General features: G+C 37.9%; 1 pseudogene; it reads left to right on the forward strand.

Annotated features, from left to right (window-relative positions):
• Window positions 1–3687: 3687 nt before the first annotated feature.
• On the forward strand, window positions 3688–23815 carry LOC100481287 (annotated as a pseudogene).
• Window positions 23816–24227: the final 412 nt, after the last annotated feature.

Consider the following 24227-nt stretch of genomic DNA (forward strand, 5'->3'; position numbering starts at 1 on the left):
TCTTTTGTTTCTCTTGCCTTTGGAAATGTGTCGTGAAAAAGGTTGCTCTGGCCGATGTCATAGAAGTTGTTTAGGCATCTGTTATTTAAGAAGGGTATAGAGATGAGAGCAATTCATGACCAAACTAGAGCATTGCTAATCATGAATGTGATCTTCATAACCAGGCTGTGGAGAGCACTTCATGCTTTACAAAGAACGTTTACGTCTATGATTTCGTTGAATTCTTGTGAGAGCACTAGAGAAAGATTGGTCTCAGGGATTAGTATTATCCTCATTTTACCGTGCAGCACGGTTCTAAAAATGGAGATTACAATCAGTGTCCTAAGTGCTCCAGTAGTCCTTACACTGTGCTTTTGTAAGGGACAAGCATGCATGCGGCTGCTATACGTATTGCTTGCTTCCTCCCTCCCAGCGGCCGTGATGGCTGGCTTTGCAAAACCACAGGCTCAGCATTGCCCCAAACTCTGGAACCCATCTGACCGCAGGACAGAAGGGGTTTTCAGAGCTACAGTCTATTGTTCTGGGATGACCATCGTTGCCCCTGTGGCTGTGCTGGTCTTTATCTCCAGCCACAGTTACGAAAACTGCGCCTTGTTCCCAAGATTCGGCTACACCCATCATTCTCCAGTTTTGATAATCATCAGAACCTTATCCTCTTAGTTTTAAGTTCCTTTTGTTTAACCCATCAAGCACTTCCAAGACCTCTAGGATGGAGGTCAAGCTACTTTTGTCAATAAAGATTTTTGTCACACACCTACACCATTTATTTGTGTATTATCTGGGACTGCATTTGTGCCACTAACGCAAAGTTGAGTCATTTCAACAGAAACTGTATGGCCCTCCAAGTCTTAAGTGTTTACTGTCTGGCCCTTTATAGGAAAGTTTATGTTCTCTGGTACTTAAGTCTTATCCTAAGCCCAGCACAGTGGCTGGGATGTTTCAGGCCAAAAAGAAATTTCCATTATGTTTGTCTGTGTGCTGACTTGCTTGCTATAACTAACGAGGGTCATCTTTCCTTTGATTTCCCCTTAACCATAGCTGGCCTTGCCCTGGGCAGAATACCCCATCACGTTATGCTCGTTTCCCTCTTCCTGCTCACCACTTGCCTGGGACACCATCTGCATTTTTAACTCCTATTTAAATGAGTTAGGCTTCTTCCCATACCCTGTGTCTGTGCGTGTTCTAGCCTCCCGGACCCTACTCTCCATTGTCCCACATGTCTCAATGGATACATCCATTTCCAAGCCCTATTTCCTCTCCTGGGCTGATTCCAATTGAAGTCAGCTATGTTAAAATTCCCTGGGCCACTCTTCCTACTACTTTCTGAGAGAGAGAAAGAAAGATTGAAGTTAGTTTGGACAAATTTCTTTTTGAGCTGGTACACTAGTGTCTCTCCAATATATATAGCTCCAATCTGGTAGGTTGTTGGGGCTATAGGAAATTTAGAGTCACATGTGCCTTAAAAGAATCCAGTTGAAATTGAGATCTAAGGGGCACCTGGGTGGCGCAGTCGTTAAGTGTCTGCCTTCGGCTCAGGGCGTGATGCCAGAGTTCTGGGATCGAGCCTCACATCAGTCTCCTCCGTTAGGAGCCCGCTTCTCCCTCTCCCACTCCCCCTGCTTTTGTTCCCTCTCTCGCTGGCTGTCTCTCTCTCTGTCAAATAAATAAATAAAATCTTTAAAAAAAAATTGAGATCTAGAAACATAGGGGCCTGAGCATCCTAGGTGCTAGGCGTACATGTATTCCCTTTTGACCCGTTCTCAGAATGGTTACCAATTTCCACCCTCTATCCTCCCCATCATTATTCCTGGAAATGGAACTTGATGGGCACCTTTAAGATGGCTGAAGGTTTCTCTGACCTTAGAAATCATGTTGGGGTGGGCCTGGGCTTTGTGCAATCTGAGCCAAATCCCTGAAGATTTGTATTATGTGCAGATCTTTTTGAAGTACTAAGCATTCTTTTCTCTTTCGCATAGCAGGCTTTGGAAATATTGAGCAAAGAGGGGGAGAAAATGGCAGGAATTAGGGTTGGCTTCTCATCAAACACTTCTGTATAATTGGCTCTGAGTTGTCACGAGAGCATAGAATTTGATTTGTGGTTGTGCCCACAGTGAGGTGGTTTCCCTTAGGCAGCAGCAGGGAGCAATAGCCAATGTAACTCATGAAAAAGCTTATTTATAATCAGGCTTTGATTCTTGACAAACACTGTAATTGTTTGGAGATAGCTAGATGGAGAGAATTAGTAGCATACACTTGAGCCCTTCTTCTTTCTCAGATTGTAGACTGTTATTAGATATTGGAAGGAATTTGTAGATTATTTATACCCCTTCATTTTGTAGATGAGGGAACTGTGGCCTGAGACAAAATTATTTGCCTGAGACATGTAGTTATTTGATAGTACAGCCAAGAATTGAACCTGATTTAACAGGATTTTTTGTTTGTTTGGTTTTTGTACCATTTTACTTACCTTCTTAATTGGCCAAATAGATTTCATTTTAAAATAGTGATGTGGCAAGTGACAAATCTCTACAGACTGTATTGCATCTGAATGGATGGAGGGTGGGTGAAATTGCCCAGGATACGGGTGAAATTGCCCCATTCTACAGATAAGATTTTTGCCAGATTTTTTACGTACACTGACTATGCTGACCTTTCACTAACTTTGTTCCAGTCCAGAAAGTATTAAACATTGGAACTCTTGTAAGTATTCGAACCAAGATGTACTTTGTAAGTTCAACTTTGCTGGAATGCAAGTCTATGCAATATAGCTCACTTAATTTAAGTTTCTGTCAACAGCATTTCTCCTGCTTACCTGCCCAGCCTGTGTGAGAACAGCATTGAGATGCATAGTAGTCTCTATTTGTGTTGAAGAGGTCCCTGGTTAATTCTAAGGAGACTTTCCTCTACCAACAGTCTTAGCACATCACCTGAGAAGTGAAGGTCCAAGATTATGGTTCGTGATTTTCCAACACAACTATTTCCTTTTTTCTTTTTTTTCTTTTTTTTTTTTTTATTTGACAGAGATAGACAGCCAGCGAGAGAGGGAACACAAGCAGGGGGAATGGGAGAGGAAGATGCAGGCTCCCAGCGGAGGAGCCTGATGTGGGACTCGATCCGGGAACGCCAGGATCACGCCCTGAGCCGAAGGCAGACGCCTAACGACTGCGCTACCCAGGCGCCCCGCAACACAACTATTTCTTACTGTTTTATTTGGGAGGCATAACTACAGGAACATTTTGCTTTGTTTCCACTTCGTGTCTAAATTAGGTGTCTGAATGGCGTTTACACACTTACAGGATTATTGAATATTTGCAGTAGGAATCATAGAGGTGGACAGGAACATTTAGACTGCTGGCTTTCAAAACATCTCACCAGTAGCCTGTTTCTCACATATAATAATAATATGTAATGTAGATTAACGTAAAGCTACCACACTTAAAGCAAGTGTTGGGAATCTGGATTTCTTCCTGCTTGCCCTCCTAACATAAACCTAATTTGTCAGTTTTACAGAGCTTTCAAAATTCCGTGAAGAGTGATTTTACAAATCCTTATAGATTGGAATACTAAGGAACAAGCTAGTCTAAGACCAACCTCTGGGCTTGATATCAACAGGCCAGGTCTGAGGAGCCAGAGGGGAACCTGCAGGACCAAGAGGGTCCCTGGCTGTACACAGGATAGAAATCAAACATGAGCCAACAGGAGGTGAAAGAGTTTATTGAAGGTATAGAGAGCGTGCAGGTAGAGACAGAGTGTCTGGGAGATTCAGAAAGGAAAGGAGGGAGTCTTGTCTTTGCTTGGCATCTGAAGGTTTTTACTGAGAACCATGACCTGGTGTTTGTGTCCTCTCAGGCATCCAGGAGCCAGTTAGAAGATGAAGACCCAAGTGTTATTCCTTGGAGCTGGGGAAGGGGTGGGGGTGGGGGTGTGCTGGGGGATGGGTCTTGGCATCAAGGTGTTTAGCTCTGGTGATCTAGAATATACATATGATAGCTTTGTCTGGTCATTCTCATCTGGTCCTTCCTTAGATGTTACCTATTCTAAAGAAATTCTTGATTTCTTGATCCTTACAAGGAGGTCATACACCATTTGCATTCTGAGGTATGTGTAAAGTGGGAGTATAGGTCCTAGCAAGAATAGAAGCAGAAAAAGGAACAAAAAAACCACAGGTTTTTATGGAGTCCTCCAGTTTCCCTACTGAGAGCAAATTTGACATAGGGATTCAGGTGTGCACTGAAAGCAGTTCAGTGCTTTTTGTTCTTCTTCTGAACAAGATAGTCAGATGCTGGTGAATGAAAATTGAGATATCAAATTTTGAATAATTGAGCAACTCACTGTGCATGGTAGGTCTTAAAGTGCTCATTGTTCAATTATTACATAAAATTAAATAAATGCTGAGCCTATGAGAACTGCCTCTTTGTACCACTATGACACCACATGTGATGAAATTTTAGATAGTTGTAGTCAGTGGCTTGTTATCTCCTAAAGGAAAAGATGTGTATAACAATACAGAAAATTCTCAAAACTCAATGAAAATTTTGAAAGGTTATGGAAATAATTTTAATTTGCTTACTTTTAGCCTCATTAAATTTTACTTAGAGACCACATTTCTCTACATTGCCAAAACAAGCAGTACCAGTTTACTACCATTTTTAGTTAATATGTGCTTTAAAACAGTAAAATTTACACTTTGTAGTGTACAGTTCTACAGATTGTGACAACTGCAGAGTCAAAAACCCAATAGCAGGGGCACCTGGGTTGCTCAGTCGTTAAGTGTCTGCGTTCGGCTTGGGTCATGATCCCCGCATCGGGCTCCCTGCTCAGCTGGAAGCCTGCTTCTCCCTCTCCCCTGCCTGTTGCTCCCCTTACTTGTGCGCTCTCTCTCTGTCAAATAAACAAAATCTTTAAAAAAATAACATCATCAATATAGAGAGCAGGTCCATTACCCTTTTGAGTTCCCCCGTGTCTTTTTCTACTCCGTTCTCTGCCCCAGCCTTGGCAATCACAGATCTGCTTGTGATCTTTTTCATTTGTCCCTTTCCCAGAATGTCACATGAAAGAAATCAAACAGCTGTGTATCCTTTTGAGTCTTGCTCTTTTCACTCAGCTAATGCTTTTGAGATGCACCCTTCTTATGACATGTATTAGTACTTTGCTCCTTTTTATTGCTGAGTACTGTCCCATTATATGGATATACATTCACCAACTGAAGGGTGTTTCGATTGTTTCTAATTTGTGGTGATGATGAATCAAGCTGCTGTAAACATTTGCATACCTGATTTTGTGTGAACGTAAGTTTTTGTTTTGTTTATATAAATACGTTGGAGTACTAAACAATAAATTAATATATAATATATAATATAGTATGCATAATGTATAATTGATATAATTAATTTATATAAATACCTAGGAGTGGAATGGCTGGGTTAAATTGTTAGTGAAAGTTCACATTTATAAGAAACCATCGACCAGTTTTTCAAAGTGACTGCAGCATTTTACAGTCCCAGCAGAAATGTAAGAGCGTTAGTTGTTCCCCATCCCTACCAATCCATTGTATTGACAATGGCTTTTTTAAAAACCCATCTATTAGGTGTTTAGTGCTATCTCACAGGTTTATTTTCATTTCCCTAATGAATAATAATATTGAGCTTCACTTCATGTGCCATTTGAAATTTGTATATTTTCTTCACTGAGATGTCTGTGCCCATTTTTTTTTTTTTTTTTTGGTTAGGCTGCTTTTCCTTATTATTGAGTTTTGAGAGGTTTTTTTTTTTTTAAGACTTTTTTTATTTATTTGAGAGAGAGCAAGAGCAGGAGCACAAGCATAAGCAGAGCAGAAGGTGAGGGAGAAGCAGGCTCCCCACCAAGCAGGGAGCCCAACGCGGGGCTCAATACCAGGACCCCAGGATCATGACCTGAGCTGAAGGCAGATGCTTAACCAACTGAGCCATCCAGGCACCCCGAGTTTTGAGAGTTTTTAAATACGTTTTTTTTGGAAACAGATCCTTTGTCTGATATGCAAATTGCAAATATATTCTCCCAATCTTTGCTTTGCTTTTCATTCTCTGTCCTTTGAAGAGCATCCATTCTTAATTTTGGTAAAGTGCAATTTATAAGAATTTATTTTATGATTTTGTGCTATGTTAAAGGAATATTTGCCTAAACCAAGTTCACAAAAATTTTGTACTGTGTTTTCTTCTAGAAGTATTGCTTTAGATTTTACATTTAAGCTTATGATATATTTTGAGTTATTTTTTATAAATGGGGTCATGAGTGGATTGAGGCTGTTTTTCCTCTTCTATGAGTTTGACTTTTTTTTTAGATACCGCGTGTAAGTTTTACCATACGATATTTGTCTTTCTCTGTCTGCCTTATTTCCCTTAGCATAATGCCCTCCAAATTCATCCATGTTGTAATAAACAGTAGGATTTCCTTATTTTTTTATGGCTGAATAATAGTGCATTGTAAGTATACTACATTTTCTTTATCCATTCATCCAGCAGTGGACACTTAGGTTGTTCCCACATCATGAATATTGTGAATAATGCAGCAATAAGCACAGGGTTGTACAGATGTGTTCGAGACAGTGATCTCATTCCTTTGGATATATAACAGAAGTGGGATTGCTGGATTCTTTGTAGTTTTTCTTTTATTTTGTGAGTTTGGGTATCCAGTTATTCTAGCAAAATTTGTTAGGAAGAATAGCCAATCTATTTAATTGCTTTTATGCCTTGGTCAAAACTCAGTGGACCACAATAGCTGACTTTGGGCTGACCAGCAGCCTATGAGACCGTCAGGCATGAGGGCTTTGCCAAAAAAAAAAAAAAAGAGAGAGAGAGAGAGACTTCATACTGGATAATTGCCAACCAGAAACTTTCTTTAAAGGAAATGAAAGTTCTGATAGAAAGCTCAGGCTCTATGGAGAAATTAGGATGAGGAAACTGAAGAGGTACAAAAGGTAGTCGGCAGAATATATTAAGAAGAGAGTCAGGAGTTCAGAAAGTATTTGGAATAGTGTAAGCAGGAACAAAACATTGGGTCATTATAGCGGAGAGCGGGGAGTTGAGTGTATAATGGATCTTTACTGTTTAAGGATCCCAAAGTAGGACTGAGTTACTATTGCTGAGCTGGGTTCCAGATAACACCCCAGTTCTCAGTGAGACTGGTTGTAATATTCAGATTCTTTCCTGTACTTTTGTACTCCTTACAGTATTCTTAGTATGAGTCATGCTCATCTGCGTGTGCTTCTTTTCTTGGAACCCAGAAAGAGTCAAAATAGAATATCAAGTTTATACCAGAACCAGAAGTAGGGTCTGGCTCTTTCAACCTGGTATACTGCTGACTCACAGATGAAATCTCTTCTAAAGTCAGTGGCATTAGGGGCCAGACTTTGAGAAGGACTTTTATTTTATCTGTGTTGTTTGGATTTTTACAAGAATGAATTCATGTATTGTGTAATTGAAAATAACGAAAAAGAAAATCAATTGACTGTATGTATATCTGTTGGTCTATTTCAGTACTATTTTTCCCATAGAAATATATACCTATCCTTTTGCAATAACCACGTGTGGAATATGTTTTATAGTGTGTTTAGAAATTGGGTAATGCAAGTCCTAAAGTTTTATTCTATTTCAAAATTGTTTGGGGAATTCTTAGTTCCTTTGCATTTTCATATACATTTTAGAATTATCTTGCTATTTTCTCAGTAGTCCGTTTGGAACTCTCTTTAAGATTTTATTGAATATACTGATGCATTTGGATAGAATGGGCATCTTAACAACACTGATTCTTAAAATTCATAAATAAACGTATCTCTTTATTTATTTAGGTCTTCTGGATTTCATTTATTATTATTTTTTATGTTTTTCCATACAGATCCTGCACATATTTTGTTAGGTTATTACCTGAGTATTTTGGATTTTTTTGGTGTGTGTGATGCTATAAACTGTACTTAAAAAAATAGTTTTCTAATTGTTCATTACTAGATCATATAGATATAAGATCTATATGAATTAACCTGTATCCTGTGACCATCTAGTTTCAGTAGTTTTTTGTTGTTTTTGTTGATTCTTTGGGGTTTTCTACTAGTCTGTGAAATAGTTTGTTTTATTTTTTCCTTTCTAATCCATATGACTTTTATTTTGTTTTCTTGCATTATGGCAGTGACTAGAACCTCCAGTATGATATTGAGTTGAGTGGAGAGAGCAGATAGTGCCTGTTTTACAATCTTAGAAGACAGGCATTCAGCCCGTCATCATTAAGTGTGATATAAGGTGATTTACTGAGGATGAACATTATCAAGTTGAAGTTTCTTTCCATTTCTGATTTGCTGAGTTTTTACCATGAAAGAATACTGCATTTTGTCAAATGTTTTTTCTCCACTTACTAAGACTATCAGGTGCTTTTTCTTCATTAGTCTATTGGTATGGTAAATTACATTGATTTCTGAGTGTCGAATGATCCTTGCATTCCCAGAAAGGCCCTCTATTCATCATGATAGATTATTTACTTTATATACTGTAGGATTGCATAGGCTGAAACACTTTTTTAAGTTTAATTATTTTTTTAGTAATCTATACACCCAATTTGGAACTTGAATTAATAACCTAGAAGTCAAGAGTCTCTTGCTCTTCTGATTGAGCCAGCCAGGCACCCCTAGGCTAAAACATTTTTATGAATATTTGGATCTATATTTGCATAGACCTTACTTTAAAAATAATAATAAAAAAAAGAAAATATCACTACCGATCATTATTCTGTTATGAACATAAATGCAAATATTCTTTTTTTTTTAAAAGAAGATTTTATTTATTTATTTTAGAGAAAGAGAGAGAGCACAAGTGGGAGGGGCAGAGAGAGAGAGGGAGAATCCCAAGCAGACTCTGCCGAGCACAGAGTCCCATGCAGGGCTTGATCCCATGATCCCAAGATCACAACCTGAGCTGAAACCAAGAGGCGGATGCTTAACCAACTGTGCCACCCAGATGCCCCCATTAAATACTGTTTTAACATATTTGTACTTGATCATTTTTAATCTATTCATATTACATGAAAACTTGGATTTAAACAGTAAAACTATAACTATACTATGATAACTTATGTGAATGTTATGTGTGTTGTGTGTACACACATAAAAAACTTAAAAAAGACTAAATGGCAACACACTGACAAATTAACAATTAATATTACATGGCAATATACTTATGGGGGAATTTTATTTTTTTTTATAGTACTTTGGAATATCCAAATTTCCAACAATGGACATCTATTACCTTTAAAGTGCTTTTTCCCCTGATATATATAAAAAATAGCTATGACTCAATATCAGTTATTTCTGCAGTTAAGAACAGAGGCCACAATATAAAAGATACTCATCCCCTGAGGAAGACTGATTGGTTTAAGAAGTGAGAACATTACTCAAGCAGGTCCAATCAGACTCTTTACCTGGCATTGATACATTGCCTGTAAACCTTCATTCTACTCAGGTCTACATCTTTATTGTTCACCCACGTTTCTGCACATGTTTTTCACTGATCATATGAAGGACTTGGAGGAAATTGGATTAATTCAGTATAATCTTTTTTTAAGGCTAGAAATAACTTCATATGTTGATGATCATTTTAGGCTTATATTTTCCTTACAATATGACTATACATTTATCTAATAACTTTCTTCATGCAAGTCAAACTGCATGAATTGCTTCTTTTTAATTTTTAAAAAAAATTCCAACATGCACAGGGTACCTGGCTGGCACAGTCAGTAGAGCATGCAGCTCTTGATCTTAGAGTCATGACTTCAAACCCCACATTGGTGGTAGAATTTACTTTAAAAAAAAAAGACAAACAAACATGAATAAATATAGGTAATAAAATGAGACTCTAGATAGCAAACATCCATATTCTAGAATTATCAAGTTTTAATACTCATGATTCATCTCCATGCCCTCTTTTTTAATGAAACATTTTAAAGAAGATCCCAGGGTGCCTGGGTGGCTCAGTCAGTTAAGCATATGCCTTCAGCTTAGGTCATGATCTCAGGGTCCTGGGTTGGAGTCCTCTGTTGGGCTCCCTGCTCAGTGGGGAGTCTGCTTCTCCCTCTCACTCTGCCCCTCCCCTCTGCTTGTGCACACTCTCTCTATCAAATAAATAAGTAAATCTTTAAAAAGAAAAAAGAAAAAATCCCAGACATCTTATAATTGCACTCCAAAATACTCCAGTGTGCATCTTCAAAACCACAGTTATTTCTTTAAATAAGCAAAATGTCATTATCACACATTTGAAATTTACAAAATTTTCTTATTTTACACCAATGGTAGTGGCGGAAAAGAAATAATATTTTCCAAAAGGTATAAAACGATCTTTAACAGAGGGATGATTTACAAAGTCAAGGAACATGCTAGGAAAAACAGCAAGGGATAAGATGGTACTCTGCTGGTGGCAGCAACAGGGACCCATTACTACTAAGCCTAAAAGACAAAGGAGAGAGAAACAATTGGCAGAAGCTTGAGAATGTAGCTAAATGCGGAGGTTCACACATGGTGATCAACCATCCCTGTTTTCCTAAGATTGCAAAATTTCTTGAAATGTGGGATTTTTGGTGCTAAACCTGGGGCAGTCCTAGGAAAATTGGGATGTAGGTCCACTAGACAGGAGCTATCTTTGGTAGAGGGATGCAACCAAAATGCCAATCCTTTGGTCCATCCCACTGGACAAACTGGAGACTGAGAGCAATGGTACCCTTTTATGTGAGCCTTAGAGTTCTGCCTTCACGTGCAGGAAATGAATGGAGAGTGGATTAGGAGAGATAAATAAAATATATCAGCACAGTTGCATTTGCCTTATATTGGTCATTACTCAAATATCTGTTTGCCCAACATAATCTATTTGAATTTATTTTGTGAGTAAGAATCCAAAACATGGTATTTAGTTTAATGACTTTTACAGTTTTTTAAAATGTTTTGTAAGTAAACTCTACCTCCAATGTGGGGCTCAAACTCCCAACCCCGAGACCAAGAGTGGTATGCCCCTCCAACTTAGCCAGCAAGGCACCCCTTTAAAAAATTTTTAATGTCTTTTACACTTTAAATTCAGAACCTTTCTCCTTTACTTTTCCCCCCTTTCTTCATCCTACTGACTTATTGAAGAATCAAGCTCACTTGTCTTATAATATATCTCATAATCTAGATGTGTTTGCTTCCCTGGGATGCTTTTCAGCTTGTTCCTCTACACCTTTATTTCCTGTAAATAAGAAGTTATTTATTAAGACTTGACTTCCTCTAGATTCGACTTTTTTCTGTGTAAGAATACATCATAGGTGGTAGTTTGCAAATCATATTGCGTCACAGCATGAGGCAAGTAATGTTTTCCTACACTTATGGTTTCATTCATTGATGATTACTACTTAAAGAAATTAATTCATTAAGGATTACAACATAATTATTTTCCTAAATCTAGCGTTTCTTCTATGTGTATGAGCAAGAAATGTACTGAGAGGAAGAACTTTAACTCATGAATGAGGACTCTATGTGGTTAACCTGCAAGATAGTTTGTACTGTTAAAAGTCAGGAATAATTCTTAATTTTTTCTTTGTCTCTCTTGAAAGGAAAGTATTGGATCCCTATGTACAATAATAACTGATTTTAGTTTTTGCTTTCTTCTTTTGTATCAGTATGATTGTGGTTTTCAATATAGCCAATAGAATTTTTTACTGTTTATGAGCTTTACTTGCTGTAAATTCAAGTGAGATTAGCTAATTGGATATTATAGATGATAATTTGAATCTTCTCTATCATACAAACTGTACCTCCTGGTTTGCCCAGGAAAATCCCAGTTTCTTCCTCTTTTCCTATCCTAATTATCAATAGCACCTCCTTTCTTTCTTAACTATGTCCCAATTTTGACTATAAATTATATGCTCACTTTATACTATGGGCAGCCCTACTTTAGCTCTGTATCTTATAGTTCTCTTAGGCCGGAACAGTTCATGTGAATTAAACAAATCCTGAAAGAGACAGCTGAAGAGGAAGAGGTTGAAGGACTCTATACTGTGTCTTCAGGTAGGTGCTCTGGGACCCTACCAGCCTCTGGACTCTCAAACTGGATGGTATGTTCATCCATCAGATACTGGAAAAGATTTGTTGATGGTCTCTGTGATACTTGCTATTAGAAGTGCTGCATTTCTCAAATGCTTAGCTACTCATTAAGTTTAGTTCATTTTGTTCTTGCTCTACTGCTAGCCGAACGATCAGTGTGTGCCCATGGAAAGTCAATTCGGTTGCCTCAGTGCATAACAAGGGCAAAGATAGGCACAGTGTTCTTTCCTTTCAATTACAGGCCATTTTAGTACCTTATCTCCAGAAAGGAAGAAAGTACAGAACTGGTAAATAGCAACTTACATAATGTTAAATTGTTAAGGAGTATTTTATTAAGATGCTACCTCCTGAGAACTGATTTTTTTTTTAATGTTCTTTAGGTTTTCTGAAATTCTCTACGAATCTTCAGTTACTTTCATAAAGATTTGCAATAGAGTAACGCTAACCGAAGCAGGGTCAGGCTCATTGAAGGCCTAGAGAAGTTAGCACCCCTTCCATAACAAATTCTCAAGTGACCTTGTACTCTAACCTCCGTCGCCCTAAATTGGACATCATAAAAGGACCACTTTTTAGTGTCATGAGAAGGGAAACAGCATCATGAAATGAGCCAAGATCTTGAGAGGTTCTAAAACCCATATTTCCATACTTGGCAACTTTCTAGAAGAAAGTCAATGGAAGAAAAGGGGCACCTGGGTGGTTCAGTTGGTTAAGCGTCTGCTTTAGGCTCACGTCATGATCTCCAGGTCCTGGGATTGAGCCCCATGTCCAACTCCTGGCTCAGCGGGGAGTCTGCTTCTCCTTCACCCTCTGTTTCTCCCCCCTGCTTGTGCTCTCTCTCAGATGAATAAATAAGATCTTTAAAAAAATTTAAAAAATAAATAAAACGGAAGAAAAGAAAAATATGTTAATTAGCTAATTAATGCATTCAACAAATACATTTTGAGGTCTCATTATTTGTTGAGTACTGTTCTTGGCAGTGTGATTTCAGCAGTGAATATGAGAACATACCTGACATTCCATTTTAATAGGAAACAAAATAATAAGTACAACAGAGACTTCTGGAGTTAGCTAAGAGGAGTAAGTCACTCTAGTCTATTTCTCCAGTTAAATTACAACTAAAACTACTGCGTGGGATACAAAAAGCAACTGTCCGAAGATGCTAAAAAGTAAATAATGGCAGAGAGGTGGTTTTTTCACTGCTCTTGTTTCTGTACATTTTCCCTTCTTTATCACTTGGCTTTAACTCAAGGGTGAACCAAATTCCTGAACTGCACTTTGAGTTCACAAAGCAAAATCCATGAGAGAAACCATCTCCTTTACCCAGGGGACTAGGAAAAGGCGACCCTGCAAGTCAGAGAGTATATGAAAAATCCCACGTTCCTTCTTTCCGTCCTTCCCTCCTTCCTTCTTTCTCTCCCTCCTTCCTTCCCTCCCTCCTTTCATCTTACCCTCTTCCTTGCCTCCCTCCTTCCTTCCCTCCCTCCTTCCTTCCTCTCTCTCTCTTTCTTTCTCTCTTTCTTTCTTCCTCTTGGTCTCTTTCTGTCCTGTCTCTCTCTCTCTCTTTCTTTTCCTCTTTTTTCTACCTTGGCCTTGCCCTGAGGCATATTTCAGAGCAGAAGCTGCACAGCTTCAGTGACATTAGAGGAAGAAACATAGGTGCCTAATGTCCTGAGAAAAAAATCTGCTTCTTATTAGCTAAAGGAACCTGGAAAAGGAACCCCTGTGATCCGAAGAGGTGACAGGTGGTATCCTGTCGGAAGATAGAATGAAAGAATGGATCTCCAAATCCTTTGTGTAAATCAGTTAAGTCGTAGGCTCTTCCCCAACCTATGCAAACATGGAACAGACCCAAAGAAAACAAAGGCTTTAAGAATGGAACTGGAATACACAATGCCACTCAAGTCTCAAACGAACTGCTGAGATGTTTTGTTCATGTGCAGGTTTGATCTGAAGAGTATAGTGAAGACTTTGAAAACCAAACAAACATAAAATGAGAAAGAACTTATAATCTACACATAACCAGGTTAATTGGCTGATAAAACAAAAAACCAAAATCAACATTCTCAAGAGAATTTTAACAGGATGCAGACCGTTAACAACATAATATTCAAAATCCAAGATATAGTCTCAAATTACTTGTCATATAAAAAGCCAGGAAAATGTGGCCAGTTCTCAGGGGAAAAAGAAAATCAACAGATGCTAACCCTAAAATGACCTAGATGATGGAATTGAAGAGTAAAGCCTTCAAAGCCGCTATTTTAACCATGCTTCATGAGAAAAAGGTGAATACTGTTAAAACGAATGGAGAGGGAATAGTTGTCAGCAGAGAATTATAAACTATGAAAAAAATGGAATTTTTTTGAGTTTCTTGACAATGTGCTTAGAAAATTATTTTACGGTAAATTCCATTTTCAAAATTTTTGGTGTTTATAGAAGAACATTATAGTAATTTAGCCTTCAACACTGTGGAAGTGAACAGTGAGGAGAAATATAATGCAGGATTGAGAGAATTGTTCTGAATTAAGCTTTAGTTTTAACTTGAAGTAGCCTAGGTAGGCATTGGACCAGAGATGTCAAGCATGAATTTTTATGTAAAAGTATGGTGTTCAGGAATGAAGATATGAAAGGAAGAGTCCTTTGTATGTAGTGGTATTTAGAGCCATTGCATTTGTTGAAATGACAAAACAGAAAAGTATAGATATAATGAGAGGACATTCCAGGAATAATTGTAGTGCACTCAATTAGAAGAGGCAGGTCAAGGAAATAAATATTTGGAGAAGCCAGCGACTAGGAAGAAAGCCAGAAGACTGTGGTGTCATGGAAAGCAAATGAAGACTGAATTTCGAGAATGAGATAGTAATGAAGTCTTTTTTTTTTTTTTAAGATTTATTATTTATTTATTTGACAGAGAGAGAGACAGCCAGCGAGAGAGGGAACAAAAGCAGGGGGAGTGGGAGAGGAAGAAGCAGGCTCCCAGCAGAGCAGGGAGCCCAATGTGGGGCTCGATCCCAGGACCCTGGGATCATGACCTGAGCCGAGGACATATGCTTCACAACTGAACCACCCAGGCACCCCAGTAATCAAGTCTTTAATGCTGCCAGAGAGGTGAGAAGATAAGGACTGGGAGGGAGCCATTGGATTTAACTAAATGAAGGTCATTGTTGACATTGAGAGGAGTAGATTCCATGCGTTGGTAAAAGACTGGGAGGTGAGAAATATTAGCTACTATTTAAAAAAAATAATGAGTATTAGCCCAGTTTTGAGAAAAATTGCTGAGAAGCAGAGAAATGACAAAGTTAGCTAGAAAAGAACCTGCAATCAAGGGAAGTATCACAGGATGCTGAAACTGGATGGACCCAAGTAGAAAAACTGAAGTCAAGATAGGGAAAGTTGACAAGCTCAAAATTTATTTCTTAAACAAAATTTTAAAAGGCAATGTGTTTACTTGTTTATTTTTCTGCCTTCTCAAATAAACAAATTCAGAAGATTAAACTATACCACAAATAGTAGCATCACTGTAAAGAGGAAAATACTGTTCTGTGGGCTTCTCCTAAGAGCACACAATTAGAGTGCAGTTTACAACTTCGGATATTTACTAACAACTAGCTATGTGATAGGCACTGTTGGAAATCCCAAATAACTATAATATCCATCTTCTGTCCTCAAAGGGTATAAACTGACTGTAGTTCTTTATGGGGTAAATAAGATGTACATAAATAACTACCTCAAAAGAGAATTAATCCTATATCATCTTATTTTTTTTATAGCATTGCTTTCATTCTGCTTGTTCTGTAACAGTGAGATAACTCTTTCTTCCAATAGACTGTGAGCCCTTGAAGGGCAAAAATATGTCCTATCATCTATATGAGTTTTCTTTCACTCACCCTCAGTACTCAGTACATATTTGTACATAATAGGAACTTACTACATTATTTTTTAAAAAAGATTTATTTATTTGAGAGAGAGTGCGTGTGAGTGCAGTGGGGAGGGGCAGAGGGAGAGGGAGAGGGAGAGAGAGAATCTCAAGCAGACTCCACTGAGCACAGAACTCAATGCAAGACTCAATCTCACGACCCTGAGATTATGACCTGAGCCAAAACCAAGAGTCGGGCACTTAACCAACTGTGCCACCCAGGCGCCCCAGGAACTTACTACATTATTGACTTACATTTAATTGGTGAATTAAAATTACAGTGAACAATGAAACTGTTGTTGGCCAGATTAATATAATGTTCTACCACAAACACTTTTCATTATGAATATAGAATTTACCAATAAATAATTTTCTTAATACATTAACAAGAAAGACATTTTTTTCTGTAAGTAGCAGGTCCATAACTAATATCACTTTGACTCCAGTTAGAAACTTACAATATACTTAAGGTCATTTAGATGTCTCCTCATCACAACCCTTAGACCTATTCGAAAGTCTCTGCACAGATTCACATACCCACACCATTCTTATGACAAGGTAGGCTATGTATTTGCAGTTCCCTTCATTCAGTGTAGGAAGTTTCTCCAATTAAGAATCTCAGTTAGGGGCACCTGGGTGGCTTGGTTGGTTAAGTGTCTGCCTTTCGCTCAGGTCATGATCCTAAGGTCTTGGGGTCAAGCCCCACATCAGGCTCCTTGCTCAGTGGCAAGCCTGTTTCTCCCTCTCCCTCTGCCTGCTCCTTCTCCTGCTTGTGCTCTCTCTCTCTGTGTCAAATAAATAATTTTTTTAAAAGAGTCTCAGATAATAATGCTATATTGCATAATTAAAAATCTGTTAAGAGAATAAACCTCATCTTAAGTGTTCTTAGTGCAAGGAAATAAAGGTTTTTTAAAAGAATCTGTTACTGAGTAGATTGGTTGGAAATGTAGGTATTACTTTTGCTTTTTTCAAACCATTCCTCTAAGCTCTCACCTGCTTCCAGTCATCTTATGTTTTTCATTTACCTGTTTTTTAAAGCACAGAGATTTATGTCACTCATTATTTTCTATCAACTGACTGGCTGGCATTGTATATATAAAGCAATCAGTGAATGTACTAATTTTTTTTTCTATATTTGGCCAATTGAAATGTGGTGTCACATGAAAATAGCCAATAATCCATCTCTGAGTTTAGTGAAAGTTCTTTGTTCAGGAAGAAATTGGAAATTTATAATCAGGCTCCCCCTTAATGAATGAGACAGAATTTACTAAAGCTTCCTTTTTCTGAGCTATAGATTAAGGAAATTGTAAGTATGAAAAGGGTTAAAATAAAATGGCATGAATAAAATAAATATTGTTTAGCCATTGTTGAAGTGAATTGATAAAAGGGCAAAAAGAACGAATTTATTTGAAAATTTAAGGTGAATCTTCCCTATGACTTCTAACTGCTCTGAGACAAAATGGGGAGATTTCCTAATCCTCTTAACACAAGTTTATCTGTGAAACAGCAGGCTTACTCATGGTGCTCTCAGATAAGTGAATTTAAAGACATATGCTAGAAGGTGGGCAGGAGAATGGATTTGGAATCATAAGAATTCTGTTTCAAGATGGAATCTGATGAGTTGCTATTTACATAAGTTCTTCCTGGTGCTTATTTGAGTCTTTCTTGGGGGAGGGGTAGGAATGTCAGGACAAACTCCAAGTGTATGAGAGCTAAAAACTTCTGCAGGATGCTGGCAGAACGGTTGGGACTGGAGGCAAAGGTAGTTTCCAGATGGGACTACTACTCAGTATGAATGAATCTGCTGCCTTTATCAAGCAAAACCAGGTTGGGGATTTTATGTCTTTCTGACGGATTAGTGAATAGAGATGACTAGGAAGATTCACACTTCCATTTAACAACTTTCATATTTAGATGTTCAAACAGAATTGTGTTGGATATCCTTGGAGTTTTCCATGTCTTTGAACTTTACTAAGTCAGAAAGAGCTTGTAGGCCCATTTTTTTAAAAAAATGGGTCCCTGTTGCCCTCCCTCTAGCACAAACCATTTCTCCATTTTGTTACCCAGGGGTGAGTACTTCGTCTTTCTTCAAATACCCTAAATTATTCTGTGTTCAGAAATTAAGCTGTACTAAAGAAAGGCAGTTTAGGAAAGGAACCATCATGGAAACATTTTATCAAAATATCTGGATGGGAAATGGTTGTAATGTTCATTGATAGTAGCTCGGTCTTCCTTTTGAATAAATTAGTTTAATCTTGGTCTTGCAAAGATAGCAAAATTTTAATTACCTAGAGTGCAATTAATAGGACATTTTAGTTAAGTGAATTTGAGGAGATTTTAAAGTTTGAAAGGAGGAGGCAAAGCATAATAAAACAAGCTCATAGTAGACTGTACCAGAACACCATTGAGCATTCACCCAGGTTTAGCAGTAACATGCTTTTGGGAAAATGTCATCAGATTAGAAATAGTGATATTTAATTTCCTTTTCAAAAATCAGAATGGTGACATTTTGCATAAGCAAGCATTTAATACCTATCTTACAAATGACTTGGGCCCCAAAATTCATTTGTAATAGAGTAGTTTGTTTCTATGGCAAAATGAGTTCTGAGTTTTAATGTTCTCAGTGCTTGGTGCTTAGGCTTTTAAGATTTATCCAACAATATACTTGAAATGTCTACTTATAGCAGTATTTCAATAATACCTAACTGTCAGTGTGATTTATTTCTATGGCTAAAGCCAGTTTGAGTTACGATTTAGGATATCATAAATGCTTGTGGTCAGCCCTTAAAATAACAAATAGTCCAGCCTGACAATGCCATGGCTTGAATAAGATAGTGTTGGAAAAACAAACTTGGACGTGTAGAATTGGGTGAAATTGTGGCAAGTCTCAAAGCTGAGCCCAAGAGATCTGCTGCTAAATTCATCTTCTAAACAGTCCCAACTCTACCCTGTAGATGTCTGTTGAAAACCTTCTCCAGGTTTTGCTTCTGTAAGTGAGGGGGAACAACTGTATGTGTCTCCCAAATATATTGGAGAAGTGAGAGATTTGTGTATCTTGTTCGTTAGCAAAAGCCCGCGTCCCCACAGCGTTCAGCAAATAATCTATGCAAATATCAACTCCAGGATTGACTAGATTGGAGAGTTGTCAAATGAAGAGGCGGCACAGAGAGGATCAAAGGGAGACCCTGGAGGTCTGAGCCAGGATGACTTTAATTCGGTTGACAGTTTAGGTCTCATATCTGAGGATGCCTCCTAGTGGGGAATATAGAGTGATCTGTGGACCCTGGTTGAGCGTAAGACCCATACTTAACCCCCATGACAAAAATTAGGTAGATTGGTTGAGCTGTCATTTGTGGAACCTGGCACTCCCTGTTCATAACTCATGATGTTATTCTCATCTGATGACATAATACGTTACTGTTTTAGTTTCTGTGAATTCAATATAAGATGATACAAAGTACTTTAGAGCTGTGTCTGTATGATAAAATAAACAAAGCTCCAAAATAACTGGTCATTTGAGTAAATTGTATATGAAATTCAGTAATGCTGAATATGTGGGATGGTATAGACAAAACATTTAAGCAGTTAATTAAAATTTGGTTAAAAATTAACAGGTGGTTCAGCATCAAATATAATGCAGATGTCTCTATTTGAAACTATCATTATAAAGAAGCAAATTAGAAAGCTTTTGTGTCCTTTACATGCTATAATAGGAAAGGAAACAAGATTCCCAACTTTAAAGTAGAAACATCATTTTGAATATAGACTCTACAATATATTCAGTTTGTTTCTTTGATATCTTTTTTCTTTTACTTAAATATGTTTATCAGCATACTTATTGCTGCAATTACAAAAATTAAGTAGCTAAAATAGCATGGATATTTTACTGTCTCACTTAAAACATGCAAAATCAAGAGACACCAAGTATTGGTTAAGAGATTTTATGTCATTAAGGATCCAAGTTCATTCCTTCTCTTCTGATAACCTTAGCAATTTGACTACTGATGTTTGCAAAATGGTTGCAGCAGTGTGTGACCCAGCCATCACATTTGCACAAATTGTATTCTGCAAATCTTTCTTTTGTGAGCAAGTAAATCTATCCTGGAACACCTACTCATATTTCTCTAGGAAGAAAAATAGGATTACCTTGATTGGCTTGGACTCATCCCGATTTATCCCGAGACTGGAGAGAGCAGATCCCTGAAGCATTTGGCCACATAATAGCTGAGTGAAGTTGGGATATGGGTCGCAAGGAATAAGGAGTAAATGTTTGCTGGGTAGGCAAACAATAGGATAACTAGTAGTACATGAGATTGCATATTATGTTAGCTACTTGGATGTTTTATGAAGCCATTGGTTCTGTTTTTAAAGAATCCCCTGGGGCCAGCATAGCATTTATATATGCATGTTTATGCCTGAAAAACTTTTAAGCCACAAGTTCATCAGTTATTAAGCAGAGTACATAAGCCAAAAGAAAAAAATAGACCCCTGTAAATATCTTAAAAGGAATCCTCCATTTTAAGGAATATAAATGCTGGTATTTCAAATTGATGAAGGATGAAATGGAATGGTTTTTATGACTCAGCCTTAGTGATGTCTGTCAATTCCAGGAGACAATTTTTTATTGTTCTTTTTTGATAGATTGATCAATTTATTAATGGGATTAAAAATAGTCTTGATTTTGTTTTTAGTATAAATGAAATCAGTGTGATGTTAAAATTGTTGAATGTGCTGAGTGGATTTGGCATTAGGCCAAGAGCAGGATTTGTGCTTGAACCTTTGGAAATACAGGAAAAAGACAAAAAGTGTTGTATCACTGTTTATTCCTATATTCTTTTTTCTTGTTCCCACCACTACCAAATCTTTTATAAAAAATAATAAACTACCTATTTAACAGTGGCATAGCCACTCAATACTGATTTGTAATATTAAACATATAGGCTGTGGGAGGAGGAAGTGAAATTTTCCTTTTCTTGAGAATGTTAACACAAGCTCTGTCAAGAATGGCCTTACTTAGAAGTAGTAAAAATCTTCATATATATTTGACCTCTAAAAATCCCTATATTCTTCACACAGCCCTTATATGACACTACACTTCTCCCTTTGTCTTAATTTTTTGCAACTAGAAGGTTTTTTACAGAGGTCTCTTGCATTTTGTTCCTTCAGAAGATAAGGAAAAAGTGAGTCAAAAGGGATGAAGATTGAAAGGATTTGAGCCAGAAGAAGAGAGAAGACAATCCTAGAATCATAAAGTAAGAGAAATAGTAGACATGATGCAGTTGAATCCAAGTCTTTTAGTTGACAGATGGCTTGCGGGTGATACTTAGAAGGGGCAAATGGCTTGACAAGGCTCACACATCTCATTCTCAAAAGATCTGGTACAAGAACTTGGGTCTTCCTGACTCTCAGGCATTTCCGTCACTTTCTTCACTGTTTTATCAAGGACTTCCTGAGTATCCAATACATATTGCTACTGCAGTAGCATCTGAGCTTTTATAGAGGCGGCCCCTCTGCATGAAATCCAGCAGCTGCAGGAATCTAACACCAGCAAGCAAAAACACACTGCAGTAACTGAGCCCAGAAGGAGTCCTTTCTCCAGCAAACTTCCTTGGCAGGCTGCAGAATGAGTCATCAATTGACATTGGTGAATAAAGTAATTGCACGGATAGATTTTCTTTTCTCTTTCCCCATTTTTTTCCTTTTAGCAGATTCACTAATTATCTTTTCATATACATAGTGGGGTAGTGACAGTAATATCTGCCTTATTAATGTCTTTTTCACACCTAAAGTGTCAAGATCATCACAAATAAATTTCTGTTATTCCCAGAAAAGATTAGGAAAAACATAGGAAGCAAAATCTTGAATGAAAGTCTGAATGACATGGAGATTTTATGTTTTCCTTTTATTCTTTTTTAAAGGTTTTTTTTTTTTTAAGATTTATTTATTTATGTTAGAGAAAGAGAGAGTGCAAGCTCAGGGAGGGACAGAGGGAGAGAGAGAGAGAATCCTCAGGCAGACTCCCCACTGAGTGCAGAGCCCAACGTGGGACTGGATCCCAGGACCCTGAGATCAGGACCTGAGCCAAAATCAAGAGTCAGACGTTCAACCGAGTCACCCAAGCACTCCTGCTTTCGTTTTATTCTTGAACAACGTTGTTATGATTACAACAATATAAGTGGCACTACCCATGTGTTTTAAATTGTCAGGTGCAGGGGAAAAAAGAAATTCTTATATGAACTTTAAGGCAACAATAATAAAAAGGTATCTCATTTTAATTTTTTTCTGTAGGAAAGACCTGCCGTTGATCTTTTTTTTAATTTGTTTACTAAAATTACTAATGAAACTTTACTTTGTTAATAGTTGTTATCTCCATATTGCAGTTTTATTTTACACATTGTGTAACACAAAGAAGCTGGCCATTTTATGGATGAACACGTATTTTCCTTAGGGTTTTCATAGCTATTAAAACTCTGGCCCCTGAAGTTTCTGTGCAGGCAGTGATTATTTGTAGACCCAGATCCATAATTTGCAGTTTATGTTCTCATGTCCTAGAGCAACCAAAGCTCATATTATGCAGAGTGTCTGAGGATTACTTTTTTCATACCTTCTCTCAGCTATCGGAAAATTTCCAAGGTAGTTTCAGTGGGCTAGCCAATATCGTAGGAGTTAATTGCCATTACTTAAGCCAGATTTCTAAGAAGCCATGCTGTTTAAAGAAAAGAAGAGAAAGAATACAGACAACTAAAGATGTGGAATATTTGGGAAACATAACTGAATTCTTTAAGTATGAATTATTGGCTCTGGTTTCGATGTGAAACATGTTGGCAAGGTCTCTATCTCACATGAGGTTTCTAATACAGCAAAGGTATCGAAATGTATCGTACAAAAAATTGAGTCGAGGGGAACCTGTGGAGTCAACAGATGCTGTGCAGATGCTTGTGGTTGGTGTTGGAGGGCGCAGGCCACCGTGAACTGGATCCAGGGCGACTACGCAGTTGAAGAGCCAGCGATGAGGGACCCGCTTTGAGCAGTTCCAAAGATGAAGTGGGTGTGCTCTTATAGGGAACTCCTGACCGGAAATGAAAACTTATCAAAGAATGTCATACTGGAGAAAGTGAATCATCTAGTGTAGATGAATTTGAAAAAGAAATGGAAGTTGAATTAAATTTCACCATAAAAACAATGGAAGACAAGTTATCCTCTCTGGAAACAGGGTCTTCCTCAGGAACTGGAAAAGTTGGAACAGCTCTGACAAAGTACTATGATGATATGTATTTTGATTCTGATTCTGAGGATAAAGACAAAACAGCGCAGGTGACCAAGAAGAAAAAGGAAAAACAACACAAGATTCCAATAAATGGTGAGTTACGATATGATCCTGAAAAAGGTAACCGAGTTCAGGCCTGGGTTGATGCACAGAGAAGAAGCTACTATGTGTACCATTTTGGAATACAAAGACCACATCAACAACAACAGCCTGTTCCAAATAGTGATGCTATCTTGAATTGCCCTGTCTGCAGGACCACACTCTGTCTTGATTGCCAAAGGCATGAATCCTACCAAACTCCGTATAGAGAAAATTCTGTGATGAATTGTTTGGTCAACAAAGAGGAGGTTATAAGATACAAAATCCCAGAGAACAGGAAGAAAAGGTGAGGCCCTAAGAAGATGAGATCTAACCACGAAGATGCCGCAGAGCACAAGTGGAAGAAATTTACCACCCAGTCATGTGTACCGAATGTTCCCCTGAAGTGGCAGTCTATGACAAGGATGAAGTCTTTCATTTTTTCAGTGTTTTAGCAAGTCATTCTTAAATAGCTAAGTTGGTATTTAATTGCTCAATACAGTATATAAGGCAAATATGGCCAGTTATTTTCCTCCTGCCTATTCATATCAAGTGACATTCTGAGCGGTTATTTGAGGACGCAGTGTTTATCTTTTTGAAAGAGAATGATTGTCAACCTTCATCCCTCCAGCCCCTTTAATTTTTTTTTCCCCAGCTCTGATGGGACTGATTATTCATTCCCTTTTTGAGGGGTATTTGAAAACTATGGGGTTTTTTAATATATTAAAGCTCTTTAGAATTAAAATGTTTTGGAGTTGGGGCACCTGGGTGGCTCTGTCGTTAAGTGTCTGCCTTCGGCTCAGGGCGTGATCCCGGAGTCCTGGGATCGAGCCCTACATCAGGCTCCTCCGCTGGGAGGCTGCTTCTTCCTCTCCCACTCC

The sequence above is a fragment of the Ailuropoda melanoleuca genome, chromosome X (assembly GCF_002007445.2).
Source record: "Ailuropoda melanoleuca isolate Jingjing chromosome X, ASM200744v2, whole genome shotgun sequence".
NCBI lineage: Eukaryota > Metazoa > Chordata > Mammalia > Carnivora > Ursidae > Ailuropoda > Ailuropoda melanoleuca.